At 37.5% G+C, this 9,172-nt stretch overlaps 1 pseudogene; it reads left to right on the plus strand.

Moving 5' to 3' along the window:
* Positions 1-3,687: 3,687 nt before the first annotated feature.
* On the plus strand, positions 3,688-4,287 carry LOC133759121 (chromobox protein homolog 1-like; annotated as a pseudogene).
* The last annotated feature ends 4,885 nt before the right edge of the window (positions 4,288-9,172 follow it).

The following is a 9,172-nucleotide window of genomic DNA, read 5'->3' on the forward strand; positions in this document are numbered from 1 at the left end:
TTCCAAGAGATGCAAATTTCTTTAATACATATAATTGAAACAGATGTGCTCCAAAAGCTATTTTTATTTTAGAAATGCCTTTTTTGTGCTTCACATGGTAATGATAATTCTGACTTGTAAAAGGGCTCTTTAAAAATCAAGTTGCAAAGTACTAAGCACAATAAATTAACAAAAAAGAGATGTTTCCATTTATTAAGGAGTCAACTTCCTGAATTAATTGCCATATTGGTTATGTGGCACTTAAATTATTTTCTGTTTTCTCAAAATATTTGTTTGTTTTCTCTTCAGGATTATAATTCCCATTATAATTAATAGAGATACAAAATGCTGTGCGTTTCCATCTAACTTGAATTTGAATGTCCCAGACCTAATAACTAGTCTGGTTATAAAAATGGTTGTTATACGGATAGGAAACCTACCCAAGGATGTTTGGATGGCTTTAGGAGAATTTAGTCAGCTTTCTATTTTAAATTACTCAGTTTGCATACAAATTTTACATAATGCAAATGATTCTTGTTACCATGCATATATTAAAAACAAACTGTTACTGAAGTAATTAGGCAGATTAGAGGCTAAGAGCAGGGGTTCTATATCCCAGCTGCTTGTGTTTGATTACATATCTACCATTTAAAGTTGCGTATTTCAAGCAAATTATTTGGTCTCGTTCTAATTGGTTTTGTAACTGAGATAACTAACCTCATAAGGTTGTTGTATAGATAATGTGAATTAGTATATATGTAGCATAAAATATGTTTGTAATAAGTGTTGGCAATTAAGAGGAAGGTTATAATACAATCTAATGCCTTTATCAGTTTATACAACAGTTTTTCAACTAATAGGATTATAAAACTCATCTAATAAACTATAATAGGTTGTATGCATATACACTTGCGTTGCAAAATGGGTTTTGATGATAGATAAAGATGAGTTAATTTCCCACTCCTTTTGTCAGAGCTGTTAGACAAATTCTCTGAGCTTTAGTTTTTCCATTAGTAAATGGGGACAGTAATATCTTACTTTAAAAGATAATTGTAAGAAATCAAGACAATAACATAGATCAAGTTTGATACAGTAAAAGGCATACAATATTTGTTCATGAATAAGAGTTTCCTGAATCCTATGGTATAATCTGTCAATATCAGATATCTTCTTATATAGGGAGTAAGATTAGGATGTCTAAATAATATTTAAAAATATTGGATAGGTAGAAAAAAAGATTAAATTAAACCTAAAGAAAGCAACAGAATAAAATAAATAATAAAAATTAGAGCAGAAATGAAATTGGAAACAGGAACAACACTGAAAAACCAATGAAACCAGAGTCTAGTTCATTGAAAATATCAATAAAATTGATAAGTTCCTAACCACACTAATTAAGAAAAATACAGAAGACACAAATCAATGACTTCAGAAATGAAAGAGGTAACGCCAGTACAGACTCCATGGACATTAAGAGGCTATCAAAGCAATAATAGGGAACAACTAAAAGAACAATATAAATCTGCACTTTAATATAGTTAGATATTTTCTAGCCAGTAGACATCACTACAATAGCACTTTGAGAGTAATACTAGAGTATTTAAATTTCAGTAACTCATTTTTAAGAAAGTAAATGCTTTTTTAAAAAATGCTACTATGTTACTGTGAGTATTCACCTAAAGAAATCAATGTTTTATTTTGTCTATTTTAGTTCATTCTAGCTGAGTGGCTAAAAATAGAAAAGTATTCCTCAACAATCTGGAAGATGTACTGTGAGATTGTAGTATCATCGTGGGTTCTGTAGGGGCACTCTACATATTCCCTTCCTTGGTGCACAAATACATACATACATACAGGGGGAAAGGATAAAAAAAAGCAAGAAGGTGAGAAAGCGGAAGAGATGAACAGAGTGCATGAAAGAGAGCTCCAGCCTTACTCTCCTAGGAAGGACATTAATCCGATCTGGGCCACATTCAAACCTAATTCCCTAATTGCCCCCATCTCCTAATACTATTGCCTTGGAGGTTTGAATTTGGGAAATCCACAGACGTGCAGTCCACAACATTAACTTAGCATTCTTCATTCAGAGCCATGTTTACATAATGGGGGCGATGTAAAGATTTTTCAGATATATAGAAAATGAAAGCAGACCTGCACTACAGGAAATGTTAAGGGAGGTCCTCAGGTAGAAGAAAAATGATGTGGTATGAAAATATGAATCTATATGAAAGAATAGAGACCTGGAGAAATGGTAATTACATGGCTAAACACAGAGTTTATTTTTCCTTTTTATTTAAATCTCTAGTGACAATAACTAAGCAAAAATAATAATAGAATATGGGGTTTATAGCATATTTAAAAGTTAAATATATGAAGGCAACAGTAGTGCTAAGGTTTGAATATCCCCTCCAGAACTCATGAGAAAATGCCAGTGTTGTCATGTAGCAAGTTCAGACACTGTTTTCCATGCTGGCACTTCATATTCAAGTGCTGGTTAAAACCAGATGCTCCACTGCTGCTCCACTTCCTGTCCAGGTTCCTGCTAATGCATCTGAAAGAAGTAGAGGATGGCCTGCATGCTTGTGTTTCTACTACCCATGGAGTAAACCCAGATGCAGTTACTGGCTCCTGGCTTTGGCTTGGCCAAGCCCTGACTGAATAGGCCATTTGGATGGTTTGAAAAAGCAGATCTCTCCCTCTCTGTCTCTCTCTTTGCCTTTCAAACAAATAAATATTAATTAAAAAACAAAACAAAACAAAAAAAAAACTCGTGTGGAAACATCTTTATTCCTGTAACCATACTAGGAGGTGGGAACTTTAAGAAAGGATTAGGTATGAGAGCTCCACCCTTAATCATAGAGTAATGCCATTATCTAGGGAGTGGGTTGGTAACTCCAGGCATGGCAGTGCTAGGACAGTGAGCTCTCTTTAACTGCGTGTTCCCTCCTTCTCCTTCACTCTCTGTCTCACTGGGGGATGTCCTCTGCAATATTAAGATGAAGGAGGAAGGCCCTCCCCAGATGCAATACTTGATTTTTGACTTCTCAAAACCATAAGAAATAAATTTATTTTCTTTATAGTGTATCTGGTTTTCAGGTAGTCTCTTAGAACAGCCAAATACAGACTGAAAAAGAAAAAAAAAGCAGAAAGTTTACTTGCTGCTCTCCTCTGGGCAGCAAGATCCGATAGGGCTCCTCGGGACCAGCCAGAGGGCCCTGGGGCCGAGCGGGATGATGAGTGTCCGAGGCAAAGGAACCACACCAGAGCCAGGAGATCAGTCAACGCTGAGGGCGCAGTAGGAGTCTCAGCTTTATTGAAACTGAAAGCACTTATATAGGCACAGGGAGCGGCTCTCCAGGACGCAAAAGTGAAAGCCAATTGGGTTATAGGTTGAGTAAACATACATTAAGCATGTATCTAAAAGCCAATTACTGTAATGATCACGCACTGACCACCAGCACGGAACTCTCCTGTCCTTAGCTTTGGGCTCCTCCCTCGCTTCCTTCGGGGGCCATCTTGTCTCGGAGATTGCTTAGCCATTTTGATGCAGAAGTGTGTCAAACTCAAGCGGTGGCTTGACAGGCCATTAGGCCTCAAATGGTGTCTCAATAGGCCGTAAGGCCCGAGCAACTGCTCCTCATCCCCCATATTTGCTTACAGAAAAACAGAAGTAAAAACATACTGTGAGTTTCGTGTACTCCATAGGAAATGGTGACGCATCCCTGGAAGGCAGACTGTTGGACGCTGGCCGGGTGTGGTAAGGGGCTCCCTGCGGCCACCCCACCGGGCTTGTTGCTTTCTGGGTGTCACTCCCTCTGGCCAGCCTTGCGCATGCGCCACTAGCGTGACCCCGATTCTTCTCGCGCTCTTGGGCGCTGCTTTGAGCAGTGTCACCCTGTATGCCAGAAAGCTGGAGGGCACTCTGGGGAAAAAACAAAACTAGAAGAAAATGAAGGAGGTGCTAGAAGAGGAGGAAGCGGGATACGTGGTGGAAACGTTCTTGCCCGGCGGCTTGCGCAGGGCAGAGTGGAGCACCTCCTGAAGTGGCAAGCGTCCTCACAGGAAGACGAGCGGGAACCGGAAGAGAATCTGGGTGGCCCTGACCTCATTGCTCCGTTTCTGCAGTCGGAAGACAGCACAGGACACAGGGAAGCCGAGGGAGGCCAGCGCAAAGCTGCTTCTGATTCTGAAGGGAAGAGACAAGAGAGCAAACCGAAGAAGAAGGGAGAAGAGTCGGAAAAGCCGCGAGGCGTTGCCGGAAGGGATTTTCAGCGCCAGCCCAGTTTCTGTGCCCGGCAGCAGCTTTAAGCTGTTCCAAGCTGTGTGGTTCACACGCCCGTGCCAGTGGAGGGAAAGGCGGAGAAGTGTTTCAAGGCAGCCCGTTCTGTGCTTTGCTGAGAGAAGTGAAGGGCCTTCTATGAAGGACAAAACTTGCAGGACTGGGTGTGTGGGAGAACAAGAACATACTGCAGGTCTTCAGAGAGCATCTCCACAACCCACAGCCTTCTTCCCAAGAGTTAACACCTTTGCGTTTTTACAGTGTAGCATATGTGTAGTTTTTGGCTATTGCTGGTATATTATTTAGGGGTGGGAGGGATGGGACAGGGAGGAAGGGAAATAGGTTGGATCATTTTGATTAAAATTTGGGGCCTGATTGGAGAAATTGTGAAACAATGTGAAGGACAACTAACTGATGATTTCATGTCCATGATATTTCACCTTTAAAAAAAAAAAAAAAGTCATTCACACGATAAATGAGGATTGCGAGATGAGATATTGTTTAAAACTGTGAATGCCTGAAACCTGTAAGCCAAGGTGGTGTCTTCTGCCTGGGCTTTCATAAGTTAGCAAAGCTGCCATTTTGGAGATGGAGACTGACTTGGGAAGGAGAGGGCACACAGACAAATAGATCATTCTGTCTTAGAGGTGCTAATGCTTGAAATTAGACAAGAAGGCCCTTTCCTTTCCAGTTACGAAGTTGTATCAGCTCATCGATCCAAACCACTGCCTGAGGTACTGAAAGAGGGGAAGAGAGTGGTACAGGAAATGGGAGAGTAGGGAAAGACAAGGACCCATGCTCTTAAGGTAACAAATTCTCGAAGCCTCTGGTTTTTTGAATTTTGAGCTCAGAAACCGTGGGTGGTAGGGTTCAGTCACAGACAGCACAAATTTCACTGGAACTGTTCAAGTGTTGAGTAATTTCAGAAGCCCTGGTCTCAGGAGAAGACTAATCATTCATACTGGGGCAGTGGCTTACTTTAAAGCACCAAAGATTTTGGTTTTTTATCCTAAGAATTAACTGAGACCCAAGATGTTCCGTCTTGATTCCTAAGATCCATCAGTTCTTGACATGATCTAGACCTGCATATAGAGCTGCATTGTAAAATCTCTGTAGGCATGTGTTAGGTTTCTGTGAAAACGTTGCTGAAATGTAAACTTCAACCACACCATCACTGTTGGTCTTAATAAAACTATAGATTTATATTAAAAAAGTTGAAGCTGTGTTCTAAAAACTCTTGTAGTACTAACTACAAGTGAGCAAAGGGAACACAATTAAATCATAAGAAATGACTAAAATAAAGAAAACAGAATATATTAAAAAAAGAGGAAACGGGGAAAAGGAACAGGAGGTAAAAAAAATAAAGAAAAGTAATAGACTTAACACACTAACATATAGTCAGTTTTAGGTGGAATAACACCTCAATTAAAAGGCAGAAATTATCATATTGGAAAAAAGAACCTACAGAGTGGCACAGCAGCTAAAGCTGCTGCTTGCAATACTGGTATCCCATAGCAGAGCACCGGTTTGAGTCCTGGGTGCTCCACTTCCCACCCAGGTATCTGCAAATAGGCGAGGGAAGGCAGTGGAAGATAATCCAAGCACTTGGGCTCCTGCCACTCCTGAAGGAGACCTGGACAGAGTTCCTGCTCCTGACTTTGGCCTGGGCCAGACCTGGCAGCTGTGGCCATTTGGGGAGTGAATTAGTGGATGGAAGATCTCTCTTATTTTTTTTTTCTCTCCCTCTGTAACTCTGTGTTTCAAATTTATATATAAAATTATTTTTTTAAAAAAAGCAAAAATCAACTTTATGCTGCCTAGAACACATCTATTTAAAAAGATAAAGTAGGTTAAAACAGAAAGGATAGAGAAAGATATGGTGAACTAACACTAATGATAAGTAAGCTGCAATAGCCATATTTTAATAAAATGAAGTAGATCTCTCAAAAATGAAGCTCTCTTGGGGTAAAGAAGTCCATTTCATAACGTAGTTCCAAAGGAGTTTATAGGAATCGTAAATGTTTATATACCTAACAAAATAGCTTCAAAATATGTGAAGCAAAACCAAGGGTTACTTCTAGTAGAAATGGAGGCATTCACAATGATATATGAGAACTTCAATATTATTAATAAAGGAAATACATTTGTTTGGTAGATCAAATAATTATATGGAAGTCTTGAGCAACATATTACATCATCTTTACCAAACTGATATTTAGTCAAAACTTCATCCAACACAATAAGAAAACATATTTGTTTTAGTACATCTAGAATTTCTGCCAAGATACATTACATTCTGAGCCATAAAAAATTAATAAGCTTAAATGGATTTAAAGCTTATTCTCTGGCCACAATGGGATTAAACGAGTAATAAAATATTTTAATCTAATCCTAAAATATTCAGAAAACTATCTGAAAAATCCCCTAAATATTTGGAAATTAAATTACTCACTTCTTAATAATCCATGCTGAATGAATATGAAAATGTAAGTCATCATGCATTAAAATAAAAATTATAAATTTAAAGAAAAACAAAAGAAAGAAATTCAAAATAATGTGAAGAAAGAAAATGATAAAGGACATAGCAAGTCAATAAAATACAAAACAGACAAAATAGAAAATGCCACTGAAAACCAAATCCAATTATTTTATAATTTTTTAATTTTAATTTTAATTAGTTTTTTAATAGATTCAATGTGATTTGTAGATACAATTCTAAGAACATAATTCTTTGAAATAATAACATTGATAAATCCCTAAGTAGGTAGGTAGATCAGGAAAAAAGAAGAAAGAAGTTACTAACATACAGAATAATCAGCAATATTATTGTATACTCTATACTTATCACAAGAATGCTAAGACACTATTATTGATAACTTTATGCCAAGAAAATTAACAAGTGAAATGACCAAATTCCATGAAGAACTACTAAAAGTCACTCAAGAATATATATATATATATATATATATATACTTAATATTACAGCTGATAAACCCTCTGAACAGGTAATTAAGAGGCCTCCACAAATGATACTCCAAGCACAAATGCTTTGCAAATGAATTTTACCTGGGCAGACATCATGACACAGCAAATTCCGCCACCACTTGTGATGCTGGCATCGCATATCAGAGCACTGGTTCAAATTTGTCTGTTCTCTCTTTGTCTCTCCTCTCCTTGTCATTGATTTTATTTCAAATAAACAAAGGAAAATCTTTGAAAAAAGAAAATGAATTCTACCAAAAACTTAAGGAAGTGATAATCTGGATTCTACACAGCCTCCTCCAGAAAATTGCAAAGGAAGAAACATTTCCCAACTTACTCTATCAGATCAGTGTCACTTGTGTTGTTGGTCTTGAACATGGCTCTCAGGCTTAGTAATTCACTAAAGAGTTCACAGAATTTAGAGGCTGTTATTCCCACAGTTGCAGTTTACTATAATGAAAAATTACATGTTAAAATCAACAAAAGAAAAGGCATATGAGACAATGTTCAGGAGAACCGGCACGACCTACCAGATTTTTCCACTAAGGAATGAGTCTTATAGGGATGCCCTTAAGTCTCCTAGCAACAGTGTCTACCACCTGAAAAGTTTACCAAGTCATAGAACTTCATCCTAGTCTTGATGTCAGATTTTTTTTTAATTAGGAGTCAGTCATGTGGGGTTTAGCAATTGTGTTGTAAATCAAAATCAAAACGGAGTGAGTGTGGCTAAAAATTAATTGCAGATCTTTTGCTTCTGTACATATTAGCTTTGCTTGCTAAATGCTAAGGGTGTATCTTGTGAAACTATGGGGCCCCAAATTCCAAGGAACTGAGAAAGGACACAGCCCCAGTGTTCTGCCTAAGTTGACAGAAATGCACCCTGTACTGTTATTCTACAATCATATCTTGGGTTTGCATTGTTCCTGGGTTTGTTATTGTTAACTGTTATCTTACAACCATATTCAGGGTTTTTTTATTGTTTACTGAATACCAGGGATTCGAAATTGTGAGCCCTAGTGGAAGAATACTATAAAAAGCTGTGTAACTAGTTGTTGGGGGCCACACTCTGGTAAGGAATGTCAATCCCATTGCCTTGCCTATCATTTTCAATAAAATTCATGTGTTACTGCCACTGGGTTTTGTAATATTTTATTGTAGCTGACAAGTGGATGCAACAGTGTGATGGACCTAAACTACTAGGACTCCATCCTTTTATCTTCCCCACGCTTTTGCTTTGCAAAAACAGGCATTCATCATAAATAAATGATAGTTCAAATGACAATATAAACTATGTGGTCAAACTGGTCTAGATATGATCAAATTATCAGGTGCACAAAAAACGGACTTATACAGGATATTCTAATGGCTCAGAGCTTATTTCTCAGGACTTGGGGAATGGCTAGTTGTGTCCCAAATGCAGGGATTTCTTGGGAATGTGCAGGGATTTGAAAATCCAAATTGCTTAGTTAACCCTGTCCTACACAATTAGCTCAATATTAAAACTGGAGACAGCTATCTCAAAAATAGAAAAGTATAGTTCAACATCCTTCATAAACACAAATGCAAAAGTTGCAAAGAAAATTTTAGCAAAGAAAATTTTAGCAAGTTTAATCCAACAATATATAAGAATGGATTATATGTCAGGATTTCCAGGAATAACCCAGAGGTATAACTTTGATTTAGCAGTCATAATTCAATTAATTTAATTAATTATATTAGTAACCTAAAAAAGAAGGAAATTAACAAATATATGATTATTTCTAGAGACACAGAAAAAAATGCTTGACAAAATCTAGTTTCCTGACTTAAAACAACACATTTTCAGCAAACTCAGATTATGAGAGTTTTCTCACCATGATGCAGAGCATCTACAAAGCATATAGCTAAGATCATAGTTGGGTTTTAAGACTGATTATTTTCTCAGTAAAGGAA

This window comes from Lepus europaeus, chromosome 5 (genome assembly GCF_033115175.1).
Source record: "Lepus europaeus isolate LE1 chromosome 5, mLepTim1.pri, whole genome shotgun sequence".
Lineage (NCBI taxonomy): Eukaryota > Metazoa > Chordata > Mammalia > Lagomorpha > Leporidae > Lepus > Lepus europaeus.